This window comes from Tamandua tetradactyla, chromosome 8, assembly GCF_023851605.1.
Source record: "Tamandua tetradactyla isolate mTamTet1 chromosome 8, mTamTet1.pri, whole genome shotgun sequence".
In the NCBI taxonomy this organism is placed as follows: Eukaryota; Metazoa; Chordata; class Mammalia; order Pilosa; family Myrmecophagidae; genus Tamandua; species Tamandua tetradactyla.
In genome coordinates, this window is record NC_135334.1 from 29,409,658 (window position 1) to 29,436,115 (window position 26,458).

Here is a 26,458-nt window from a genome sequence, read left to right on the forward strand (position 1 = left end):
AACTCGAAGCCTGATGTGTTCTATGGATTTGGGATTGTGGAGTACCACAAAAATCAAATAAAATATTCCAAGGTTCCTTTTCACTGTTGTCAGCCAGGATGTCAGTTGTATTGAACCATCTGGTATCTGGCAGAAGGGGTCCCATGTCCTTGTTGCCACTGTAGATTTCTGGACAGAAATAGATTGTCTTGGATCAAATGTATCATACTTTTCAGAGGCCCACGTTACTGAGGAGGAGGAGGCAGTTGGAGTGCGGTGTGGCGGGGTGACGGTGGGGCTGGGTGGGTGCAACTAAGAGTCTTACGATAGGGAACTAACACCATCACCAGCCCGGACACTGGCTCCAGTGGCCAATATTTTTCTTAATTGCCTACTTGGTTTGCTCATTCCTAGTGTATAGAAACACTACTGATTTTTGTGCATTGATCTTCTATCCTGCCACTTTGCTGAATTTATCAGCTCAAGTAGCTTCGGTGGATTCCTTGGGATTTTCCAAACATGGAATCATGTCTTCTGTAAATAATGAGACTATTTACTTTTTCCTTCTCAATTTGGATGCCTTTTATTTCTTTTTCTTGCTTCACTGCTCTCTGCAAAACCTCAAGCACAATGATGAATAGCAGTGGTGACAGTGCGCGTCGTTGTCTCATTCCCAATTTCAGAGGGAAGGCTTTCAGTCTCTCCCCATTAAGTACAGTGTTGGTTGTGTTTTTTTCTTATATGCCCTTTATCATATTAAGGAAGTTTCCTTCAATTCCTACCTTTTGAAGTGTTTTTATAAAGAAAGGATGCTGAATCTTGTCAAATGCCTTTTCAGTGTCTTATTGAGATGATCATGTGATTTTTTTCCCTTTTAATTTGCAATGTGGTATATTATATTAATTGCTTTTCTTCTGTTGAACTACCCTGGCAAACTGGAATAAAACCCACTTGATCATGGTGTACAATTATTTTAATATGCTGTTGGATTTGATTTGCAATTATTTTGTTGAGGATTTTGTACCTATATTCATTAGAGAGATATATAAGTAATTTTTTTTCTTGTAGTATCTTTATCTGGCTTTGGTATTAGGGTGATGTTGGCATCATGGAATGAGTTAGGTAGCATTCCCTGCTCTTCATTTTTTGAAAGAGTTTGAGCAGGATTGATGTTAATTCTTCTCGGAATGGGTTAGATAGAATTCATCAATAAAACCATCTGGCCTTAGACTTTGTAGGGAGGTTTTTTTAAAAAATTTTTATTAATAAAACCAGGCAACATACAATATGAAAATTCTTTTTTTTTCATCACATAGTTGTATATTTATCATCACGGTCACCTCCCAGAACATTTACATCAACTCAGAAAAAGAAACAAAAAGTAAACAGAAAAAAAATTCATACATACCACGTCCCCCCCCCACTGATAACTAGCATTTCAACCCACCAAATTCACTTTAATATCTGTTCCACCTTCATCCATTCACCTTCAATCCATATGTTTCATTCATTCGTCTGCAAGGCAGACAAAAGAAGCATAAGACACAAGGCTTCCATAATTACACAGTCACATTACGAAAGCTGCATCATCATACAATCATCTCCAAGAAACATGGCTGCTGGAACATAGCTCCACATCCACAGGCAGCTCCCTCCAGCCTCTCCGATACACCCCAACCAAAAAGGCGACATCCATTCAGTGCGCAAGAACAGCCCCCAGGACAACCTCCTGATCCTGTCCGGAATCCCTCAGTCATCAACACTCCACTTTGTCTCATTTCCCTCCTCCCTCCCTCTTCCGAGAAGGCCCTCTCAATCCCCTGGTGCTGAGTCCCAGCTCACCCCAGGATCCCTGTCTCACGCCACCAGGAAGGTCCACACCCCTGGGAGCTATGTCCCATGCAGAGAGGGGGCAACATGAGAGCTGCCCGTCATGTTGGCTGAGAGGCCACATCCGATCAACAAAAGAGGTTCTCTTGGGGGTGACTCCCAGGCCTAATTTTAAGTAGACTTAGCCTGTCCCCTGTGGGGTCAAGTTTTATGTGAACTAACCCCAAGACTGGGGACTCAGCCCATTGCCCTGTCCATCCCCACTACCTGTGAGAATATCAAGAATTCTCCACTTGGGGAAGTTGAACTTTTCCTCTGTCCCACCACTCCCCCAAACGGACCTCCCAGACACTTTCTATTCATTCTTCAAATCCCTCTGGGATTTATCAAGGCATCACTCTGGACAAACCTACAAAATCTCATGCCCTACTTAAGGTTCCATGCACTTATGGTGTTCAGTTAAGCTGTCCATATAAGTTATATTAGGAAATGCACTAGTCAAAATATAAATTTTGTACCAATTAAACATTTTTTGCTTTAGTCTCGCCATAAAATTTTAAAATATTAATTACCATCTATTTTCAACACACTGTATTATTGACATTCCTTTGTTCTTCCTCATGCAAAACACTTTTAAATTTGTACATTTAGTCACTATCATTATGCATTCTAGGCATTTCTAGATTATACCATCTCAGTCTTTATATCTTTCCTTCTGATTTCATCTGTAATTGGGTTGTCTGTCTTTTTGTTGTTGAGTTGAACAATCTCTTTATATATTCTGGATACTAGACCTTTATCTGATAGATCATTTCCAAATATTGACTCCCATTGCGTAGGCTGTCTTTTTACTTTCTTTTTTTTTTTTATTAATTAATGGAAAAAAAAGAAATTAACACAACATTTAGAAATCATACCATTCTACATATGCAATCAGTAATTCTTAACATCATCACATAGATGCATGATCATCGTTTCTTAGTACATTTGCATCGGTTTAGAGGAACTAGCAACACAACAGAAAAAGATATAGAATGTTAATATAGAGAAAAGAAATAAAAGTAATAATAATAGTAAAAAACAAAACAAAACAAAACAACAAAAAACCCTATAGCTCAGATGCAGCTTCATTCAGTGTTTTAACATGATTACTTTACACTTAGGTATTATTGTAATGTCCATTTTTGAGTTTTTGTATCTAATCCTGTTGCACAGTCTGTATCCCTTCAGCTCCAATTACCCATTATCTTACCCTGTTTCTAACTCCTGCTGGACTCTGTTACCAATGACATATTCCAAGTTTATTCTCGAATGTTCGTTCACATCAGTGGGACCATACAGTATTTGTCCTTTAGTTTTTGGCTAGACTCACTCAGCATAATGTTCTCTAGGTCCATCCATGTTATTGCATGCTTCATAAGTTTATCTTGTCTTAAAGCTGCATAATATTCCATCGTATGTATATACCACAGTTTGTTTAGCCATTCTTCTGTTGATGGACATTTTGGCTGTTTCCATCTCTTTGCAATTGTAAATAACGCTGCTATAAACATTGGTGTGCAAATGTCCGTTTGTGTCTTTGCCCTTAAGTCCTTTGAGTAGATACCTAGCAATGGTATTGCTGGGTCATATGGCAATTCTATATTCAGCTTTTTGAGGAACCGCCAAACTGCCTTCCACAGTGGTTGCACCATTTGACATTCCCACCAACAGTGGATAAGTGTGCCTCTTTCTCCGCATCCTCTCCAGCACTTGTCATTTTCTGTTTTGTTGATAATGGCTCTTTTTACTTTCTTGACGAAGTTCTTTGATGCACAAAAGTTTTTAATTTTGAGGAGTTCCCATTTCTTTCTTTCTTCAATGCTAGTACTTCGGGTATAAGGTCTATAAAACTGCCTCCTATTATAAGATTTATAAGATATTTCCCTTCATTTTCTTCTAGCAATTTTATGGTCTTAGATCTAATGTTTAGGTCTTTGATCCATTTTGAGTTAATTTTTGTATAGGGTGTGAGATATGGGTCCTCTTTCATTCTTTTGCATGTGGATATCCAGTTCTCTGGGCACCATTTATTGAAGAGAATGTTCTGTCCCAGGTGAGTTGGCTTGACTGCCTTATCAAAGATCACTTGTCCATAGATGAGAGGGTCTATGAACACTCTATTCTATTCCATTGGTCAGTGTATCTATCTTTACGCCAGGACCATGCTGTTTTGACCACTGTACTTTCATAATACTTCTTGAGTCAAACTTGGTTGTTCATGCCTTTCTAGGAAGTTGTCCATTTCATCTACATTGTTGTATATATTAGCATAAAGTTGTTCATAGTATCCTCTCATTACTTCCTTTATTTCTGTGGGTTCAGTGGTTATGTCTCCTCTTCCATCTGATTTTATTTATTTGTATCCTCTCTCTTCTTCTTTTTGTCAACCTCACTAAGGGTCCATCAATGTTATTGATTTTCTCATAGAACCAACTTCTGGTTTTTTTATTTTCTTGATTGCTTTGTGTTCTTAGTTTCATTTATTTCTGCTCCAATCTTCATTTATTGCCTTTTGCTTGCTTTGGGGTTAGTTTGCTGTTCTTTCTGTACTTCTTCCAAGTGGACAGTTAATTCCTCAGGTTTTGCTCTTTCTTCTTTTTTGATATCAGCATTAAGGGCAATAAATTTCCCTCTTAGCACTGCCTTTGCTGCATCTCATAAATTTTGATATGTCATGTTTTCATTTTCATTTGCCTCAAGATATTGACTGATTTCTCTTGTAATTTCTTCCTTGTCCCACTGGTTGTTTAAGAGTGTGTTGTTGAGTCTCCATATATTTGTGAATTTTCTGGCACTCTGCCTATTATTGATTTCCAACTTCATTCCTTTATGATCTGAGAAAATGTTTTGTATGATTTCAATCTTTTTAAATTTATTGAGACTTGCTTTGTGACCCAGCATATCTATGCTTGAGAATGATCCATGAGCACTTGTGAAAAAGGTGTATCCTGCTGTTGTGGGGTGTAATGTTCTATAAATATCTGTTAAGTCTAGTTCATTTATTGTATTATTCAAAATCTCTCTTTATTTATTGATCCTCTTTCTTGATGTTTTGTCCATTGATGAGAGTGGAGAATTGATGTCTCCAACTAATAGGCTGATTTGTCTGTTTCTCTTTTCAGTGTTTGTCTGTGTATTTTGGAGCATTCTGGTTTGGTGCATAAATATTTATGATTGTTATGTCTATGAATTGTTCCTTTTATTAATTCATAGTGTCCTTCTTTGTCTCTTTTAACTGTTTTACATTTGAAGTCTAATTTGTTGGGTTTTACTATAGCTATCCTGCTCTTTTCTGATTGTTATTTGCATGAAATATCTTTTCCCAACCTTTCACTTTCAGCCTGCATTTATCCTTGGGTCTAAGATGCATTTCCTGTAGACAGCATATAGATGGGTCCTGTTTTTTAGTCCATTCAGCCAGTCTGTGTCTTTTGATTCGAGAGTTTAATCCATTAACATTTAGTGTTATAACTATACGGAGGACAGTACTTTCTTCTATCATTTTGCCTTTTGGATTTTATATGTCATATCTAATTTTCTTTCTTTTTACCTTTACTGATAGTCTTCATTTCTACACTCTTTTCCATACCTCTCTTTCCTGTTTTTTCCTATCTGTATCTAGTGCTCCCTTTACTGTTTTTTACAGAGCTGGTCTCTTCATCACAAATTCTCTGAGTCATTTTTTGTCTGAAAATGTTTTAATTTCCCCCTCATTTTTGAAGGAGAATTTTGCTGGATATTGAATCCTTGGTTGGCAGTTTTTCTCTTTTAGTAATTTAAATATATCATCCCACTGTCTTCTCGTCTCCATGGTTTCTGCTGAGAAATCTATGCATAATCTTATTGGGCTTCCCTTGTATGTGATAGACTGCTTTTCTCTTGCTGTGTTCATGATTCTCTCTTTCTCTTTGACCTCTGACATTATGATTAGTAAGTGTCTTGGAGTACGTGTATTTGGATCAGTTCTCTTTGGGGTATGCTGTACTTCTTGGATCTGTGATTTTAAGTCTTTCATAAGAGTTGGGAAATTTTCAGTGATGATTTCCTCTATTTGTTTTTCACCTCCTTTTCCTTTCGCTTCTCCTTCTGGGACACGCACACATGTATATTCGTGGGCTTCATGTTGTCATTCAATTCCCTGCTCATATTTTTCCATTATTTTCCGTATATGCGCTTTTGCTTGTCAGATTTCAGATGTTCCATCCTCCACTTCACTGATCCTATATTCTGCCTCTTAAAATCTGACATTGTAGGTTTCCATTGTTTTTTTTCATCTCTTCTACTGTGCCTTTCATTCCCATAAGTTCTTTGATTTGTTTTATCAGACTTTCTGTTTCTTCTTTTTGTTCATTCCTTGCCTTCTTTATATCCTTCCTCAATTCATTGATTTGATTTTTGATGAAGTTTTCCATTACTGTTCAAACATTCTGAATTAATTGTTTCAACTCCTGTATCTCATTTGAATTGTTGCTTTGTTCCTTTGACTGGGCCATATCTTCAATTTTCCTAGTATGAGTCATTATTTTTTGCTGGCATCTAGGCATTTAATTACCTTAATTAGTTATTCTGGAGATTGTTTTTTTACCTAGGGTTTTCTTGCTGGATGACTTTGTTGTGTATCTGTTCTTTGACATTCAGCTCAGCTTATTCTGGACCTCTAGCTTAGGTTTTGTTTAACAAAGGAGAATTTTTCAGTTCTTGTTTTCTTGTTTCTTGCCCTGCCTGTATGATGCCTTTTTCCCCCCTTAGCAGGGTCTACTTAGGTATTATAGACCACAGCCAGATTTTCCTACACCAAACTGGCTTCCTGTCAGGAGGAAAGAGTCACCTGTATCAGTTTTCTCTGATGGTGAGACACAGCAGATTGAAAGGGTTTCCTATGAAACCTCTGGGCTCTGTTTTTCCTATCCTGCCCAGTATGTGGTACTTGTCTGCTTGCAGGTCCCACCAGCATAAGGTGATGTGGTACCTTTAAATTCAGCAGACTCCCCCTGTTGAAGCATTGTGGAGAAAGTGGAGAGACTGTAGTCTAGGTTTAATTGCTTCACTTTCCCAGACCCTGGGGTCTGAACTTTTGAGGGAGGAATTCCACCTGAGCTGGGTCGGACCCCTCTCCTGGGGAAGGCACAGGCTCCTGACAAACACTCAAACTAGCTTAATTCTGCCTATGCCTGGGGCAGTGGAGCTGGAGAAGCCTTGCAGCTGTATCCAAAGAGCAGTGAAGCGGTAGAAACACAGCCACCAAAATGAAAGAAAGAAATGCTTTTCAGAGCAGGATCCCCATTCCTCAGGTTTGCCAATCAAGAGCCTAAGGTGGTATGTTGCTCTGTGTATCTCCAGGTCCTATGTGTCCCCTCCTTCCCTTCAGGTCCCAGACCTTTTCAAATCCTGAAAAATCTCTGTTTTTTTTTCTTTTTCTTTTTCCTTCAGGCCTGCCCCCTCTGTGCCAGGGCAAAACCCAGTGACTTTAGCTTTTACTCGAGGTTCAACTGAGCTGGGGACGTATTTTTAGTTGTCAGAATTTGTTAATTAATTCCACAATTGGAGTTTATTCCTCTCAGCCCCTGCTGTTGGTAAACTCTCTTTCCTTTCCCCTCTGGGAAACAGCCTGTGGGGGAGGGGTGCTGGCTGCTGTGGCTTGGGGGAGTCATCATTCTGGGGAGGCTCGCAGCTGGTCCACCTGTTCCAGATTGGTGGACACTGTGTGTCTGGTCATTGATGTGGGCCCAGCAGTTGTTCTGTACTGTCCCTGGCTATTTATTAGCTTCTCTGGAGTATGAACTAAATCCCTACCTCACTTAGCCACTGTCTTGACCCTGCAGTAGTTGGTTGAGTTTTGTAGGGAGGCTTTTGGTGACTGATTGAATCTCTTTACTTGTGACTGGTTTGTTGCGCTCTTCTGTTTCTTCTCAGGTCTGTATAGGATGTTTGTGTCTATCTAAAAATTGTCCATTTCATCTGTGTTGTCTGGTTTGTTGGCATAGTTGTATATAGTATCCTCTAATTAACTTTTTTCTTTCTTTGGGATCTGTGGTAACGATCCCCCTCTGATTTCTGATTTTATTTGTATCTTCTCTCTTTTTGACCTTGTCAGTCTAGCTGAGAGTTTCTCAATCTTGATCTTTTCAAGTAACCAACTTTAGATTGTATTGATTCTATTGTTTGCTTTTTTGTTCTCCAATTAATTTATTTCCATTTTAATCTTTATTATTTCTTTTCTTCTACTTGTTTTAGGGTTAGTTTGCTGCTCTTTCTGTAATTTTTTCAATAGGTGAGCTAAGCCTTTGCTTTTAGCTCCTTCTTCCTTTTTTTTTTTAATTTTTTTATTAATTAAAAATTAAAAAACATTAAGAGATCATTCCGTTCTATATATACAATCAGTAATTCTTGATATCGTCACATAGTTGCATATTCATCGTTTCTTAGAACATTTGCATCTCTTTAGAAAAAGAAATAAAGACAACAGAAAAAGAAATAAAACAATAACAGAGGAAAAAAAGAGATTATACATACCATACCCCTTACCCCTCACTTTCATTTACCACTAGCATTTCAAACTAAATTTATTTTAACATTTGTTCCCCCATTATTTATTTATTTATTTATTTATTATTAATTAAAAAAAATTAACTAAAAACATTTAGAAATCATTCCATTCTACATATACAATCAGTAATTTTTAATATCATCACATAGTTGCATATTCATCATTTCTTAGTAGATTTGCATCGATTTAGAAAAAGAAATAAAAAGACAACAGAAAAAGAAATAAAACGATGATAGAGAGAAAAAAAAACAAAACCTATACGTACCATACCCCTTACCCCTCGCCTTCACCTACCACTATTTCAAACTGAATTTATTTTAACATCTGTTCCCCTGTTATTTATTTTTATTCCATATGTTCTACTCTTCCCTTGATATTGTAGCTAAAAGGAGCATCAGACATAAGGTTTTCACATTCACAGAGTCTCATTGTGAAAGCTATATCATTGTTCAATCATCATCAGGAAACATGGCTACTGGAACACAGCACTACATTTTCAGGCAATTCCCTCCAGCCTCTCCACTACATCTTGAACAACAAGGTGATATCTACTTAATGATTAAGAATAACCTCCAGGATAACTTCTCAACTCTGTTTGGAATCTCTCAGCCATAACCTCTCAACTCTGTTTGGAATCTCTCAGCCATTGACACTTAGTCTCATTTCACTCTTCCCCCTTTGGTCGAGAAGGTTCTCTCAATCCTTTGATGTTAATTCTCAGCTCATTCTAGGGTTTTTCTCAGTCCCTTGATGCTGAGTCTCAGCTCGTTCCAGGATCTCCGTCCCATGTTGCCAGGAAGGTCCACATCCCTGGGAGTCATGTTCCATGCAGAGAGGGGGAGGGTGGTGAGACTGCTCGTCATGTTGGCTGGAGAGAGAGGCCACATCTGAGCAACAAAAGAGGCTCTCTTGGGGGTGACTCTTAGGCCTAAATTTTAAGTAGACTTGACCTATCCTTTGTGGGGTTAAGTTTCATATGAACAAACCTCAAGACTGGGGGCCCAGCCTATAGCTTTGGTTGTCCACACTGCTTGTGAGAATATCAAGAATTCAACTTGGGGAAGTTGAATTTCTCCCCACTCTCACCATTCCCCAAAGGGGGCTTGCAAATACTTTTCCAGTCACTGATCAAATCACTGTGGGATTCATTGGGGCATCACTCTGGACAAACCAACAAAATCTCATGTCCTACCCGAGATTCCAAGTACTTATGACAATCAATCAAACTATCTACATGAGTTATATTAGGAAATGCTCTAGTCAAAAGATAAATTTTGTAACAAATAAACATTTTTTGCTTTAGTCTCACACATAAGGTGACATTTTAAAGTATTAATTATCATCTATTTTCAGCACCCTGCAACATTGACATTCCTTTGTTCTTCCTCATGCAAAAACATGTTTAAAATTTGTACATTGTACATTTCACTATTATTATACACTCTAGGCATTCCTAGATTATACCATTTCAATCTTTACCATCTATCTTTCTTTCTGATTTCATTTATGTCCCCATCCCTCCTCCCTCTATCATTCTCACATGCAGCTTCATTCAGTGTTTTAACATAATTACATTACAGTTAGGTAGTATTGTGCTGTCTATTTCTCAGTTTTTATATTCAGTCCTGTTGCACAATCTGTATCCCTTCAGCTCCAATTACCCAATATCTCACCCTATTTCTATCTCCTGATGGTCTCTGTTACCAAGAAAATATTCCAAGTTTATTCACTAATGTCAGTTCATATCAGTGAGACCATACAGTATTTGTCCTTTTGTTTCTGGCTAATCACACTCAGCATATAATGTCCTTAAGGTCCATTCATGTTGTTACATACTTCATAACTTTATTCTGTCTTACAGCTGCATAATATTCCATCTTATGTAAATGTCGCAGTTTGTTTAGCCAACTCTCTGTTAATGGACATTTTGGCTGTTTCCATCTCTTGGTAATTGTTAATAATGCTGCTATAAACACTGGTGTGTAAATGTCCATTTGTGTCCTTGTCCTTGTGTCCTTTGACTAGAGACAGCATATAGACGGGTCCTGTTTTTTAATCCATTCTGCCAGACTATGTCTTTTGATTGGAGAGTTTAATCCATTAACATTCAGTGTTATTACTGCATGGGTAGTACTTTCTTCTACTATTTTGCCTTCTGGATTTTATATGTCATATCTAATTTCCCTTCTTTTTACCTTTACTCATAGTCTTCCTTTCTACACTCTTCTCCACACCTCTCTCTTCTGTCTTCGTATCTGTCTCTAGTGTTCCCTTTAGTATTTCTTGCAGAGCTGGTCTCTTGGTCACAGATTCTCTCAGTGATTTTTTGTCTGAAAATGTTTTAATTTCTCCCTCATTTTTGAAGGACAGTTTTGCTGGATATAGAATTCTTGGTTGGCAGTTTTTCTCTTTTAATAATTTAAATATATTATCCCACTGTCTTCTCGCCTCCATGGTTTCTGCTGAGAGATCTGCGCATAGTCTTATTGGGCTTCCCTTGTATGTGATGGATTGCTTTTCTCTTGCTGCTTTCAAGATCCTCTCTTTCTCTTTGACCTCTGACATTCTGATTAATAAATGTCTTGGAATATGTCTATTTGGATCTATTCTCTTTGGGGTACGCCGCACTTCTTGGATCTGTAATTTTAAGTCTTTCATAAGAGTTTGGAAATTTTCAGTGATAATTTCTTCCATTAGTTTTTCTCCTCCTTTTCCCTTCTCTTCTCCTTCTGGGACACCCACAACACGTGTATTTGTGCGCTTCATATTGTCTTTCAATTCCCTGAGTCCCTGCTCATATTTTTCCATTTTTTTCCCTATAGTTTCTGTTTCTTGTCGGGTTTCAGATGTTCCGTCCTCCAGTTTAGAAATCCTATGTTCTGTCTCTCAAAATCTACCATTTTAGGTTTCCATTGTTTTTTTTTCATCTCTTCTACTGTGTCTTTCATTCCCATAAGTTCTGTGATTTGTTTTTTCAGAGTTTCAGTTTCCTCTTTTTGTTCTTTCCTTGCCTTCTTTATATCCTCCCTCAATTCATTGATTTGGTTTTTGATGAGGTTTTCCATGTCTGTTCGTACATTCTGAATTAATTGTTTCAGCTCCTGTATGTCATTTAAATTGTTGGTTTGTTCCTTTGACTGGGCCATATCTTCAATTTTCCCAGTGTGATTTGTTATTTTTTGCTGGCATCTGGGCATTTAATTACCTTAATTAGTTTATCCTGGAGATTGCTTTCACTTCTTTTATCTAGGGTTTTCTTGCTGGATGAATTTGTTGTCTATCTGTTCTTTGACATTCCGTTCAGCTTTATCTGGACCTTTAGGTTAAGTTTTGTTTAACAGAGGAGAAATTTTCAGTTCTTGTTTTCTTGTTTCTTGCCCTGCTTGTGTGTTGCCTCCCCGCCCGACACACACTTTGGAGGGTCTACTTAGATATTATATACCCCAGCCAGATTTTCCCAGACAAAACTGGCCTCCTATAAGGAGGAAAGAGTCATCTGCGTCGGTTTTCCCTGAGGGTGAGACCCAGCAGGTTGAAAGACTTTCCTGTGAAGTCTCTTGACTCTGTTTTTTCTTATCCTGCCCTGTGTGTGGCGCTTGTCTGACTGCAGGTCCCACCAGCAGAAGATGATGCAGTACCTTTAACTTTGGCAGACTCTCCCTGCTGGGGGCATGGTGGAGACAGAGGAGAGGTTGTAGGCTGGTTTTAATCGCTTCAAATTACCAAGCCCTGGTGTCTGAATTCCTTGATGGAGGGATTCCACCTGGGTGGGGCTTCACCCTTCCCCTGGGGAAGGCACAGGCTCCAGACAAGCCCCCAAAAGAGCTCACTTCTGCCTATGCCTGGGGCAGTTGCAGCCTGTAAAGGCCTGCCGCTGTATCCAGAGGCAGTCAAGCCATTGTAGAAACACAGCCACAAAAACCTCTGTTTCTTTCTTTTTTTTTTTTTCCCCTTTTTCTGTCAGTCCTGCCCCCTTGGCGCTGGGGCAAAAATGAGCAACCTCCGCTTTGATCAGGTTCACCTAAGCTGGGGGCCTATTTTTAGTAGTCAGAATTTGTTAATTAGTTCCACAATTGGCGTTTGATTGTGCCCAGTCCCTGCTGCTTGCTGGTAAAGTCCTTTCCTTTCCCCTCTGGGAAGCGGCCTGTGGGGGAGGGGCACTGGCCGCCGCAGCAGCTTTGGGAACTTACGGTTCAGGGGGGTGCTTGCAGCCGGTCCAGCTGGTCCAGACTGGGGTACGCTGTGTGTCTGGTCACTGACGTGACCCCAGGAGCTGTTCTGTACTGTTTCTCGTTATTTAGTAGTTGTTCTGGAGGACGAACTAAAACGTGCATGTTGTTAAGCTGCCATCTTGACCCGGAAGCTCTTCCTTTTTAATGTAAGCATTTTGAACTTCAAATCCCTCTCTGCACCTCTTTTACTTCATCCCATAAGTTGTGATATATTGTATTCTAATTTTCATTCATCTCTAAATATTTAGTGATTTTCCTTGCAATTTCTTCTTTGACCCACTGATTGTTTAAGAGTGTGTTGTTTAACACGTTTTTGGAAGTTCTGGTTCTTCAGTGATTATTGATTTCCAACTTCATTCCATTGTGATTGGAGAACGTACTTGGAATAATTTCAGTCTTTTTAAAATTATTAAGACCTGTTTTGTGCCCCAGCATATGATCTATTCTAAAGAATGCTCCATGAGCACTTTAGAAGAATGTATGTCTTGTTGTTTTGAGATGCTATGATCTACGTATGTCTGTTACGTCTAATTCATTTATGTTATTATTTAGGCTCACTTTGTCCTTGTTGATCCTCTGCCCAGTTCTAGCTATTGAAGAAAGTGGTGTGTTGAAGTCTCCCTTTAAGAATATAGAAACTTCTGTTGCTCCTTCCAGGTTCGCCAGTATTTGCCTCCTATACTTTGCAGCACCTGGATTAGGTTCATAGACATTTATAACTGTCATTTGTTCTTGGTGGATGATCCCTTTTATAAATATATAGTGTCCTTCCTTGTGTCTTATAGCATCTTTTCATTTAAAGTCTTTTATCTGATATTGCTATAGGTACTCCTGCTTTTTTTTTTTTTTATTGCTTACATGTAATGTCTTTTTCCATTCATTCACTTTCAACTTGTTTGTATCTTTTGGTCTAAAATGAGTCTCGTGTCAATAACATATTGATGGATCATATTTTTTAAATCCATTCTTCCTATCTCTGTCTTTTTATTGGGGAGTTCAAGCCGAAGCATTCAGTGTTATTACTGTAAAATACATTTCTTGCTTCATCCATTTTATCCCCTGGCTTTTATTTGTCATGTTAGTATTTTTCTCTCTTTTTATCAATTTAGTTACCCGTACTTATAATCATAATTTCTTACTCTCCTCCAAGTCTCTCTCGCCTGTCTTTTTTTTTTTCAGTTGGCAGAACTCCCTTCAGTATTTCTTGCAAGACAGGTCTCTTGTTAACAGATTCTCTCAGCGTTTGTTTATCTGTGAAAATTTAAATTTCTCCCTCACTTTTGAAGGATAGCTTTGCTGGATAAAGTATTCTTGGTAACAAGTTTTCTGTTTTAGGATCTTAGATATATCATACCACTGCCTTCTCATCTCCATAGTGCCTGATAAGTAGTCAGCATTTAATCTTATATGTCTTCCCTTTTGTGTGCATTTCTCTTGCTGCTGTCAAGATTCTCTCCTTCTCCTCAGCATTAGATAGTCTTATTAGTATGTGTCTTGGAGTATGCCTTTTTTGTATTGTTCTATTTGGAGATCATTGGTCTTCTTTGATTTGCATATTTATGTCTTTTATAAAGGTTGGGAAGTTTTCCCCAATTATCTCTTCAAATAATCTTCCTAGCCCTTTACTTTTCTCTTTTTTCAGACACTAATGTTTCTTATATTTGTTTGCTTCATGTTTTCCATCATTTCTCTGAGATCCAATTCAAAGTTTTCCATTTTTTTCACCATCTATTGTTTTGTGCATTCAAATTCAGTTGCTATGTCCTCTAGTTCATTTATTTTTTCTTCTTCGTCTTCAGATCTGCTGTTATGTACCTCTAATATATTTTTATTTTGATCTGGGATATCTTTAATGTTTGTAAGATCTTCTTTTTTTCTGTTTATTCTTTCAAATTCTTATTTATGCTCTCAAGTGCCTTCTTGATATTCTTTACATCTTTAGCTATCTCCTTGAAGTTATTTAGGTGACTTGTTTGAACATCTTTGATCTCCACCGGCTTAATTTTATCATTTGGCTTAGTCTTATCTTCTTGCTTCTTCATGTGTCTTGTGATTTTTTGCTCATTTCTTGTATTTGAGTATTTTTTTTATTTTTAACTTTTTTTCTTGTATAGTATAACGTATATAGAAAGCAAAGAAATAAAAAAGCAATAGTTTTCAAAGCACTCTGCAACAAATAGTTACAGGACAGATCCCAAAGTTTATCATGGACTACCATACTGTCCTCTCATATTTTTCCATCCAGCTGCTCCAGAATATAGGAGGATAGAGGACTTAAAATATTTTTTTGCCATCACAATTGACTTTTTTTCCTTCTTTTTTTGGTGAAAAATAATATATATACAGAAAAGCTATAAATTTCAAAGCACAGCACCACAATTAGTTGTAGAACATATTTCAGAATTTGACAAGGGTTACAATTTCATAATTTTAGGGTTTTACTTCCAGCTACTCTAAAATACTGGAGACTAAAAGAGTTATCAATTTAATGATTCAGCATTCATTTTCATTTGTTAAATCCTGTCTTCTCTGTATAACTTGACCATCATCTTTGATCTTTCCATCCCTCTCTTTAGATGTGTTTGGGCTACCACCATTCTAAATTTTTCATATTGGAAGGTTCTGCCACTAATATGGGGTAGGGAGGTAGTTTCAGGAGTTATCTGGACCATGGACCCATCCGGAGGTTGTAGGTTTCTGGAAAGTTGCTCTAGTGCATGGAACCCTTGTGGAATCTTATGTATTGCCCCATGGTGTTCTTTAGGATATGTTGGAATGGTCTTGTTTGGGGGTTGGCAGGTTATGATAGGTAGAAAAGTCTAACCGAAGCTTGCATAAGAGCAACTTCCGGAATAGACTGTTGACTCTATTTGAACTCTCTCTGCTACTGACACTTGATTAATTATTCTTCTTTTTCCCTTTAAGTCAGGATGAAATTGTTGAATCCATGGTGCCAGGGCCGATTCATCCCTGGGAGTCATCTCCCATGTTGCCAGGGAGACTTTGATGCCTGGATGTCATGTCCCATGTAGGGGGAAGGCAATGATTTCACTTGCAGAATTTGGTTTAGAGAAAGTGAGGCCACATCTGAGCAACAAAAGAGGTCCTCCAGAAGTAACTCTTAGGCATGCCTATAGGTAGTCTAATCTTCTCTGCTACCTATATAAGCTTTACAAGAGTAAGCCTCATGATTGAGGGTATGGCCTGTGATTTGGGTGTCCCTTAAGTTTGACACAGTATCAGGGGATTCTCTCATGGTAAGGTTTAATAGTTCTGTTTTCTTTCTCCCATCCCCTAAGGGACTTTGCTAATACTTTTTGATTATCTGCTTAATATACTCTAGGATGTATCCAGATGTTACAATAATCCATACAGCATTAAAGGACTTTCTTATTCTGTGCTCCCTGTGTTTCAGTTGCTAAAATGAGCTATACAAATAGGTCAAATTAGATTATGCAGTACAGAAAATTTCAGTTCCAGGCCAAATAAACCTTTCTTCCATTGTTCTCAAAGAGTATGTGTGGTTCTAAAATGTAGACACTATCTTCCTTACCCTTATGTTCTGAATTACTTTAACCCAACTTGGTTTGGCTTTGTTCTTGTCTCTAAATATCAGGTTATATATATGAAACAGCCTCTCAAAATTCAGAAATAATAATCACCACTCCAGACTTAATGTGTCTACTCTAAAAGCTTGCAGTCTAGGCTCCTATTTTCTTATAAGTATTTTCTAAAGGTGACCATACCATTCGTTTTTGTTTCTGGCTTATTTTCCATACATTTTACCATATTCCATACATTTTACATTCTCACTAAATGTCCCCCATGTTCATTCACATCGTTGCATGCCTCATGACTTTGTTCCTTTTTGTAGCAGCACAACCTTCGTTCATAAGTATACACCATTGTTTGCCAATATACTTGTCCATCAGTGCATCCTTCAGCCACCTGCCTTCATCAGGCATCATGTATAGGGCCCAAAGTCCATTCTCAATTTTAGTTAATTTAATTGTTCCCAAGAGAAAGAAAACCAGTAAACACACCCTCACCAAATAAGAAATCTAAACCTCCTCTTAACTCTTGTCCCTCCCCCCATTATTTACCTCTGCTGTTGCTGTGGTAGTGCTGATGTTTTCCTGTTGAACATAGCTCATAGCATACAGTAGAAGTTTCCCTCTGTGCTGTGGACTTAAACACTCTTTGTACAAGAATCATATCTTTGAAGTAATTCTTGTGAGAACTAATTCATATTTCTAGTGTTAATCAGTGGGACACGTAGGTCTATACAACCCTTTCAATCTTGTTAATCTTCAATATGGTAATATTACTTATAGACGCATTAGAGAATCACCTTCGCTCCTCTCTATTTGCTTACATTGGCATTCAACCTCATTAGCTAATGGTTCACCCATCTCTAGCTTCTATGTATCTCTGAATCCCCTATATTCTGTATTATAAGCCTGTGATTATACCTTTATGCTGTTCATAAAAGTGGAATCATACAGTATGTATCCTTTTGTGTCTGGCTAACTTCACTCAGCATTATGTCCTCAAGGCTCATCCATCTTGTCTTGTGCTTCAGGATGTCATTTTATCTTATTGCTGCATAATATTCCATCGTATGTATATACCACATTTTGTTGATCCACTTGTCTGTTGATGAGCATTTTGTTTGTTTCTATCTTTTGGCGATTGTGAATAATGCTGCTGTGAACATCGGTGTGCAAATGACTGTGTCATTACTTTCAGTTCTTCTGGGTATATACCCAGTAGTCCTATTGCTGTTGCATATGGCAACTCGATATTTAGTTTCCTGAGGAACTGCCAAACAGTCTTGTATAGTGGCTATACCATTATACATTCCCACCGGCAGTGCATAAGTGTCCCATTTCTCCACATCCTTTCCAACATTTATAGTTTCCTTTTTGTTTAAAAGCAGTCATTCTTATAGGTATGAGGTGGTATCTCATTGTAGTCTTGATCTACATTTCCGTAGTCTTGATCTACATTTCCCTTATACCCAATGAAAATGAGCATTTCTGCATGTGCTTTTGAGCTATTTGTATTTACTCTACAGAAAAATGCCTATCTTTAGCCCGTTTTATAATTGGATTGTTTGTTCTTTTGTTATTGAGTCGTATGATTTCTTCGTATATACAGGAAATCAAACCTTTGTCTGATATGTGATTTCCAAGCATTTTCTCCCATTGAGTTGGCTGACTCTTCACCTTTTTGACAAAGTCTTCTGGGGTGCAGAAGCAGTTGATTTTGAGAAGTTCCCATTTATCTATTTTTTCTTTTGTTGCTTTGTATTCTGGTGTAAAGTTTAGGAAGCTACCTCCTATTACTAGGTCTTGAAGATGTTTCTCTATATTTTCTTCTAGAAGCTTTATGGTGCTAGTTCTTATATTTAGGTGTTTGATCCACTTTCAGTTAATTTTTGTGAAGGGTATAAGATAAGGGTCCCTTTTTATTCTCTTGGTTATTTTTATCCAGTTCTTTCATGCCCAATTATTGAAAAGACTATTTTGTCCCAGTTCAGAGGATTTGGTAGTCTATTACTGCACTCTCAATTTGATTCCATTGGTAAATGCTTCTATCTTTGTGCTGGTACCATGCTGTTTTGACCACTGTGGCTTTATAATCGGTTTTAAAGTCCAGGAGTGTTAATCATCCCACTTCATTCTTCTTTTTCAGGATGCCTTTAGGTATTCAGGGTCTTTTTCCCTTCCAGTTGAATTTGATAGTTAGCTTTTCCAAATCTTCAAAGTAAGTTGTTGGAATTTTGATTGGTACTGTGTTGAATCTGCAGATCAATTTGGGTAGAATTGACATCTTAACTATATTTGACCTTATCCATGAGCAGGGAATGTCTTTCCACCTATTTAGATCTCCTTTAATTTCTTTTAGCAATGTTATGTAGTTTTCTATGTACAAGTTTATTACATCCCCAGTTAAAGTTCATTCTTAAGTCCTTGATTCTTTTAGTTGCTCTTTTGAATGGAATTTTCTTATTAACTGCCTCCTCAGGTAAGTCATTGATTGCATATAGAAATGATACTGATTTTTACACATTAATTTTATATCCTGCCACCTTGCTGAATTTATTAGCTCAAGTGACATTGCTGTAGATTTCTCAGGATCTTCCAAGTATAGTATCATATCATCTGCAAATAATGAGAGTTTTACTGCTTCCTTTCCAATTTCGATGCATTTTATTGCTTTGTCCTTCCTGATTGCTTTAGCTAGAACTTCTAACATAATGTTGAGTAATAGTGGTGACTGTGGGCATCCATGTCTTGTTCCTGATCTTAGGGGGAAAGCTTTCAGTCTCTTTATTGCGTACAATGCTGGCCTATCGGTTTTTCATATAACCCCTTTATCATATTGAGGTAGTTATCTTTGATTCCTATTTTTTGGAGTGTTTTTATCAGAAAAGGATGCTGAATTTTGTCGAGTACTTTTTCAGCATCAATCGATATGATTATGTGATTTTTCCCTTTCGATTTGTTACTGTGCTGTATTACATTAACTGAGTTTCTTGAGTTGAACCATCCTTGCATTCCTGGTATAAACCCCACTTGGTCATGGTGTATAATTCTTCTAATATGTTGCTGGATTCGATTTGCTAATATTTTATTTTGAATTTTGCCTCTCTGTTTATTAGGGAGATTTGCCTGTAGTTTTCCTTTCTTATGACATCTTTACTGGGTTTTGATATTAAGATGATATTAGCTTCATCAGATGAATTAGGTAGAGTTCCTTTTTCCTCAATATTTTGGAAAAATTTGAGCAGGATTGGTGTTAGTACTTTTGGGGATGTTTGATAAAATTTCCCTGTGAAGCCATCTGGCCCTGGGCTTTTCTTTGTAGAAAGATTTTTGATGACTGATTGAATCTCTTTACTTGTGATTGGTTTGTTGAGATCTTCTGTTTCTTTCTGAGTTAGTGTAGCTTGTTTGTGTGTCTCCAGGAATTTGTTCATTTCATCTAAGTTGTCTAGTTTGTTGGCATATAGTTGTTCATAGTATCCTCTTATGATTTCTTTTTTTTTCTTCAGGGTCTGTGGTAATCCACTCTTTCTCTTTTCTGATTTTGTTTATTTGCATACTCTCTGTTTTTTTTCTTTGTCTTCCCATCAATTGTATTGATTTTCTCAAAGAACCAACTTTTGGTTTTATTGATTCTTTCTATTGTTCTTTTGTTCTCCCATTTATTTATCTCTGCTTTAATCTTTGTTATTTCTCTTCTAATTGTTTTGGTGTTAGTTTACTGTTCTTTGTCATGTTCCTCCAGGTGTGCTGTTAAGTCCTCGATTTTTGCTCTTTCTTGCTTTTTAATATAGGCATTTAGGGTCATAAATTTACCTCTCAGCACAGTTTTTGCTGCATCCCATAAGTTCTGATAAGTAGTATTCTCATTTTCATTCATCTCTAGATAGTTACTGATTTCTCTAGCAGTTTCTTCTTTGAGCCACTGTTTGTTTAAGAGTGTGTTATTTAATCTGCACATATTTGTGAATGTTCTTGTTCTTTGGTGGTTATTGAGATCCACCTTCATCCGACTGTGATCAGAGAAAGTGCTTTGAACAATAATTTAATATTTTTAAATTTATAAAGAGCTGTTTTGTACCCCAGCATATATGACCTATCTTGGAGAATGTTCCATGAGCACTAGAGAAAAATGTATATCCTTGTGTTTTGGGGTACAATGACCTATATATGTCTGTTATGTCCAATCTTTTTATCAAGTTATTTAATGTCTCTATTTCTTTGTTGATCTTCTGTCTGGTTGTTCTGTCTATAGAGGAGAGTTGTGTATTGAAGTCTCCTACTATTATTGTTGACACATCTATTGCTCCCTTCAGTTTTGACAATGTCTCATGTACTTTAAAGTTCCTTGATTGGGAGCATAAACATTTATGACTGTTATATCTTCTTGGTGAATTGACCCTTTAATTAGTATATAGTGTCCTTCTTTGTCTCTTATGATGTCTTTACATTTAAAGTGTACTTTGTCTGATATTAGTATAGCTACTTCTGTTTTCTTTTGGTTACAACTTGTGTGGAAAATCGTTTTCCATCCTTTCACTTTCAATCAATTTGTATCCTTGTGTCTAAGATGAGTCTCTTGTAAGCAGCATATAGCTGGATTATGTTTCTTAATACATTCCGCTAATCTGTATCTTTTAGTTGGTAAGTTTAGTCCCTTAACATTCAAAGTTATTTCTGAAAAGGTATTTCTTGATTCCACCATCTTATCTTTTTTATTTTATTTGTCAGATATATATATTCTTTTCCCTGTTTCTCTTTGTATCCTTTAAATTGCCCTTAATGGTAGCCTTCAATTCTGTGCCCTCCTCCAGACCTCTCTTGCCTGTCTTTTTTTCTTTCAGCCAGCAGAACTCCTTTTTATATTTCTTGTAGGGCTAATCTCTTGTTGACAGATTCTTTCAGGACTTCTTTGCCTGTGAGAACTTTAATCTCTCCCTCAATTTTGAAGGACAGTTTGGCTGGGTACAGAATTCTTGGCTGGAAGCCTTTCTCTTTCAGGATCTTGAATATATCGTTATCACTGCCTTCTTGCCTCCAGGTGGCTAGTTGAGTAGTCTGAACTCAGTCTTATTTGGTTTCCCTTGTGTGTAGTAGATTGTTTTCCTCTTGCTGCTTTCAGGATTTTCTGCTTCTCTTCCACATCTGACAGACTGATTAGATGTGCCTTGGGGAAGGCATATTTGAATTTATTCTGTTTGGAGTTCATTAGGCTTCTTTGATTGTAATTTATGTCCTTTATGAGGGTTGGAAAGTTTTCTCCCATTATATCCTCAACCACTCTTCCTAGCCCTATACTCCTCTCTTCTCCTTCAGGGACACCATTGATTCTTATATTTGTGCCCTTCTTTTTGTCTATCATTTCCCTGAGATACAATTCATTTTTTCCCATCTTTTTTGCCATTTGATGTGAAGTCAGTTATCCTATTCTCTATATCACTTATTCTTTCTTCTGTCTTTTCAAATCTGGTGTTGTGCACCTCTAGTATGTTTTTTATTTGATCAACATAGTCTTTAGTCTCTGTGATATCTGCTATTTCTTAATTTATTCTTTCAGATTCCTCTTTATGCTCTTGTACTATCTTCTTGATCTTCTTCATGTCATTTGCTCTCCCACTTATTTTATTAAGTAGAGTTGTATGAACATCTTTGAGTAGTTGTTCTCAACGTCTGTGTCTCCTGATGTTTTAATTTGGTCATTAGGCAGAGCTATATATCTGCATTGTGACATCTTTAGTGATCTGCTGTCTTCGTGGCATGTAAATATATTGATTGATTTACTTTGGGAGTTGATTTCTTTCAGTAGTCTAAGGCCTTGTGTTTGCGGAATGGTTGTACAACAGGGATCAGGGCATAAAATGTGATACTCAGTGTGGTCATTTATTTCAGGCAGGTATAGGTGAGATTGGGGATGTTATGCTGATGCTTGCAAATGTGGACACCCAGCAGCCAGGGCGTCCACACAGATATAGCTGTGTGGGTGCACTAGTCTGGGGAGCATAACCCGGATTTGTGCTGGTCTAAGGCATGGGGCCCTTTGTACATATGCATGGAGCTTTGGCAGCAGGTCAGCATTATGCTTTTGTGCATTTGGGCCAGATGGGACCCAGCTGCACAGGTCATCACTTTCCCAGAATTGGGAAGTGTCCTGAGGGCCATGCGCATGTGCAATTCTAGGACTGCTGTAAAGTGTGGTTCCCAGAGCTGAAAGACGTGATTGGGGCCCCGTTGGTGTGCGTGGGCCTATGAGTACCATAAACTGGTATGCAGAGCTCAGGGGGAGCGGAAAGAGGCTGTGTAACACTATGGGTAGGGGGCAGAGGTAGCCTAGGTATGGAGGTTAGCGCCTGCAACCTTTATGCGCTGGCAACAGTGGGCAGGGAACAGGGAGGGGGAGGTAGTGCTCAGGAGAGGTGCAGGAGAGGTGTGTTTGGCTGCACTTGGGGTGGGGGTGTGGTACAGGTATGTGCACTGGGGGCTGGTGGGGTGCCTGAAGTGCAGGGAGTGGGAGCAGGTGATGGGGTTTCGGTGCGTTCATTGTGGGGTGAGTCACTGGTCATGGGGCTGTGCTGGTGAGGGTAGTGTGCCAAAGGAACATGACCTGGCTTGCTTCCTAGTCCCTGGCTCCTGTCTGTGCACTCCCGCGGGCTCTGTGGCTCTGGTCCTCCATACCATGCTCCAGCTTTTTCCCTCTCAGTTCCTCGGCCTCTGCAGTCAGAGCTGCCCCATGTGGTGCAGAAGCCTCTCCCAGGTCAGCTGCACTCCCAAAGCACCGCCTCCGTCACCTTCCTGTCCCTTCTCTAACTTTTCCATGGAGCAGGGCTAATCTTATGCTACTCTATTTGGCCATCTTCCTGGAAATCCCATATTTGATTATCTTGATAAGGTTATTTTGAAAGTTGGTTTCCCTTGCTCATCTAATATTTTGTTTTTGCTTGGGTTTGTGTTGAAGGTTCTCTTTGGCACTTGGTTTGTCAGTAATTCCCAGCCAAACCAAGGCGAGAGCCTCTTTGTGGGGGAGCAGCCCCTTTTTACAGTCTGTTGGAGGCTGGACAGAGATGCAGGTTGCCAGTCTGTACTTTCCCCATCTTCCCAGCTCTGGGCCACCTCTTCCCCGTGACCTCACCTCTCTCCCACAGCCCTACCTCTCCCCCACTGTGACAGAGGGGAGAGGGAAAAGACAAGGTGAAAGTCCAGTCAAGGCTGCGGGCCCTCATGTGTGCCCGAAGCCTCCAGCTCTGGGGGTGGGCACTGTGCATATGGCAAAGACTCCACCTTGTAGGTTCAATGGGACTCATTATTCTCAGATTCCTGTGTGGAAAGAGTCTGGGCTGCAGCATTATATAAGGAAGACCTGGAAGGGAAAGTGGAGAAACTAGGACTGAGAAATTGGGCTGAGTGTTTTCAGTCATGATCATCCCTAAAGTCCGCTGCTGTGTAGCCAAAAAACAGCAAATTTCTACTTCAAAGAGGTGGGGGAGGCAATCTTCTCAGAGCCACAGCCTAGCATTCTTGTGCAGGAACCCAGGAGACAGTAGACTCATCTTAGCCACATGCAGCAGTCCTGCTGTGATGCCCAGTGCCTACCCCCATCCCTGTGGCAGGCTGTTGTGGGCGCCTGGACTTCAGTGAATCTGGGAAGCCCTTCCCTTGGGAGGAGAGGGAGATGCGGAGCAGAACCAATTGGACAGTTGGCCCACAAGATGCTATTTGTTTCTATCCAGAATGTTACTGTTTCAACAGATAATTACCAATATTTTTTTAAATTGTGAATAATATATCTTATGTTCTTTTTTATACTCAGTCTTTGAAAACCGATGTGTATTTTACACCCATGGCTCACCCCAGTTTAGAATAGTTGTATTTCAGTGATCAATAGCCACATGGGCTAGTGCTATCAGATTGGATAGCACAGGTCAAAGCCCCTGAGGGACTGGCTGTTTGTGTCTCCAGAGACACTGGAGTAGGAGAAACACTGAGGAATTTAAAGATGACCCACTAGATGTATTTTTTCCTTAGATGATAAGAACAGCTCGATTCCTCAGGTGTCAGTTCTATGCAAGAGATTTTTTTTTTTCTTTCCCATGGATTTGCATGATAAATTCTTGTCCCAATCCTACAAGGTGGCTCTTGTCATTGTGCCTGTTTTACAGATTAAGAAAATGAGATTCAGGGAGGGGATGGATTCCCGAAGAATGGTGGCTTCTTGCTCCGGCTAGAGGGCTGCTGATTAACAGAGGGGAAACCCCACAGTGTGACTGTGGAGAACTCAGTATTCCCATCTGCAAATTGGAGCTATTGGGAGTTGCCCTGCCTGCCTCCAAGAGAGAGGGTGAAGGTTGGGTAGGCTGGGGTCAGATCTGTGTTAACATCCCAGCCTCATGGCCGTAGAGTGCTTAGGAACAGTTCCTCGGCTGCCAGCCTGCCTGGGTTCAAATCTCAGCCCTGCCACTTCCCAGCCGTGTGGCCTCAGACAAGTCCCTTTGTCTCTCTTTTCTCCACCTGTGAGATGGGAGTGATAAAAGCACCAACCTCACAGGGCTGCCTCATCTTTAATACACAGGGGCTCAGGGCACTCACTGCATACAGGAACAGAGAAGCAGGGGCCAGGCAGCTGTACTGCAATGCCAGGAGCCCTTCACTCACCCCCAAGGCAATCTTGCTGGCTGCTGAAAAGGAGAACACTCCTGTGCCAGCTGCTGGCTAGTGAATTCAAACCTCCCAATCCTCCAACCCCCAGAGCTGGAGGCTTCCAGCACACATGAGAGCCTGCTGCCTTGCTGGATTTTCTTCCTTGTCTTGTGTCTCCCTAGCAGGCTGTCGCAGCGGGGAAGAGGTGGGGTTGTGGGGGGGAGGTGGGGTCAGGGGGAAGAGGTGGCCCAAGAGCACTGTATGCTGGGAAGATGGGAAAGTACAGACTGGTAATCTGCATCTCTGTCCAGCCTCCAACAGACTGTAAAAAGGGCTGCTCCCCCTGAGATAGGCTCTGGCCTTGGTTTGGCTGGGAATTACTGAAAAATCAAGTGCCTTGGGGGCATCCATGGCAACCTGCCACAGGAATGGGGGTAGGTACTGGGCACCACAGCAGGATCTCTCTGTATGTGGCTAAAATGAGTCTACTGGCTCCTGAATTCCCGTGGAAGAATGCTAGGCTGCAGGTCTGAGGGGATTGCCTCCCCCCCACCTCTCTGAAGTAGAGGTTTGCTCTTTTCGGCTACATGGCAGCGGACCTTAGGGATGATCATGATTGAATACACTCAGCCCAATTTCTCAGTTCTACTTTCAAGGTCTTCCTTATATAATGCTGAGGTCCTCCTGGTCACCCCAACTCCAAAACTGCTGCTTTGTTTGTTTTCTGCCTGTTCAGTAGTTGTTTTATGGTGGAGGAGTGAGTTCTGCCTATTCTATTCAGCCATCTTGCCAGAATTCTCAGTATATTTGTTATCAATGAATCAGGGAATGTACTGGGTTACTTTTTTTTTTCTTTTTTTCTACATGGGCAGGCACCGGGAATCGAACCCGGGTCCTCAGGCATGGCAGGCAAGCACTCTTACCTGCTGAGCCACCGTGGCCCGCCCTGGGTTACTTTATTCAACTCGCTTTGGAATTTTTGGTTTATTGTGATGAAAATGGAAAGTATCTCTAAGTTATATGCACATATATTAATCATACTGCATATTTAAGTAGTGCTTATGTTCTGGGGAATTCACTGCTCTTAAGCCTTAACTAAGTATACTGTAATGTAATAGCTGTTTTATATAACCCTGTTATTTTAAAAAATTGATGCTCTTAATTATAAAATTAATGAAACCATACTACAAAAGTTTGGAAGATAGGAGGAAAATTACTCACCTAAATCCTACCAGGCCAATATAGCTACTTTTACAATTTCATTATTTTGATTTCCAGTCTTTTCATATGCATATAGTTTCTTTAGCTGTAACTCTGGTGTATAAATAATATAGTAGTATGCATTTTCACTTACTGCTTTGTAATAATCAATGCCTGACACCTTATCGTTGTTTAAGAAATGTTTGTTGAATGAATGAGCATTTTATGGTAAGAACTTTCCTACCATCTTCATAACCATAAATTTAACATCTGTATAATATTCTGTGAAATAGATGTGGCATGATTTACTTGTTTCCCTATATTTGGACATTTTATAGTTTAAAAAAGAACCTACTAAAATTAGTAGTGCTTCAGTTAACATTTAAAGAGAGCTTTCCTACCCATATTTTGATATGAGTTATTTGATATTTGATATTGATATAATG

General features: G+C 39.1%; 1 protein-coding gene across 4 annotated transcripts in view; it reads left to right on the forward strand.

The window, feature by feature from the left end:
* ALG9 (ALG9 alpha-1,2-mannosyltransferase) overlaps positions 1-26,458 on the forward strand; it is a 222,550-nt gene that overhangs the window by 28,970 nt on the left and 167,122 nt on the right. The gene's annotated exons all lie outside the window — the stretch shown is intronic.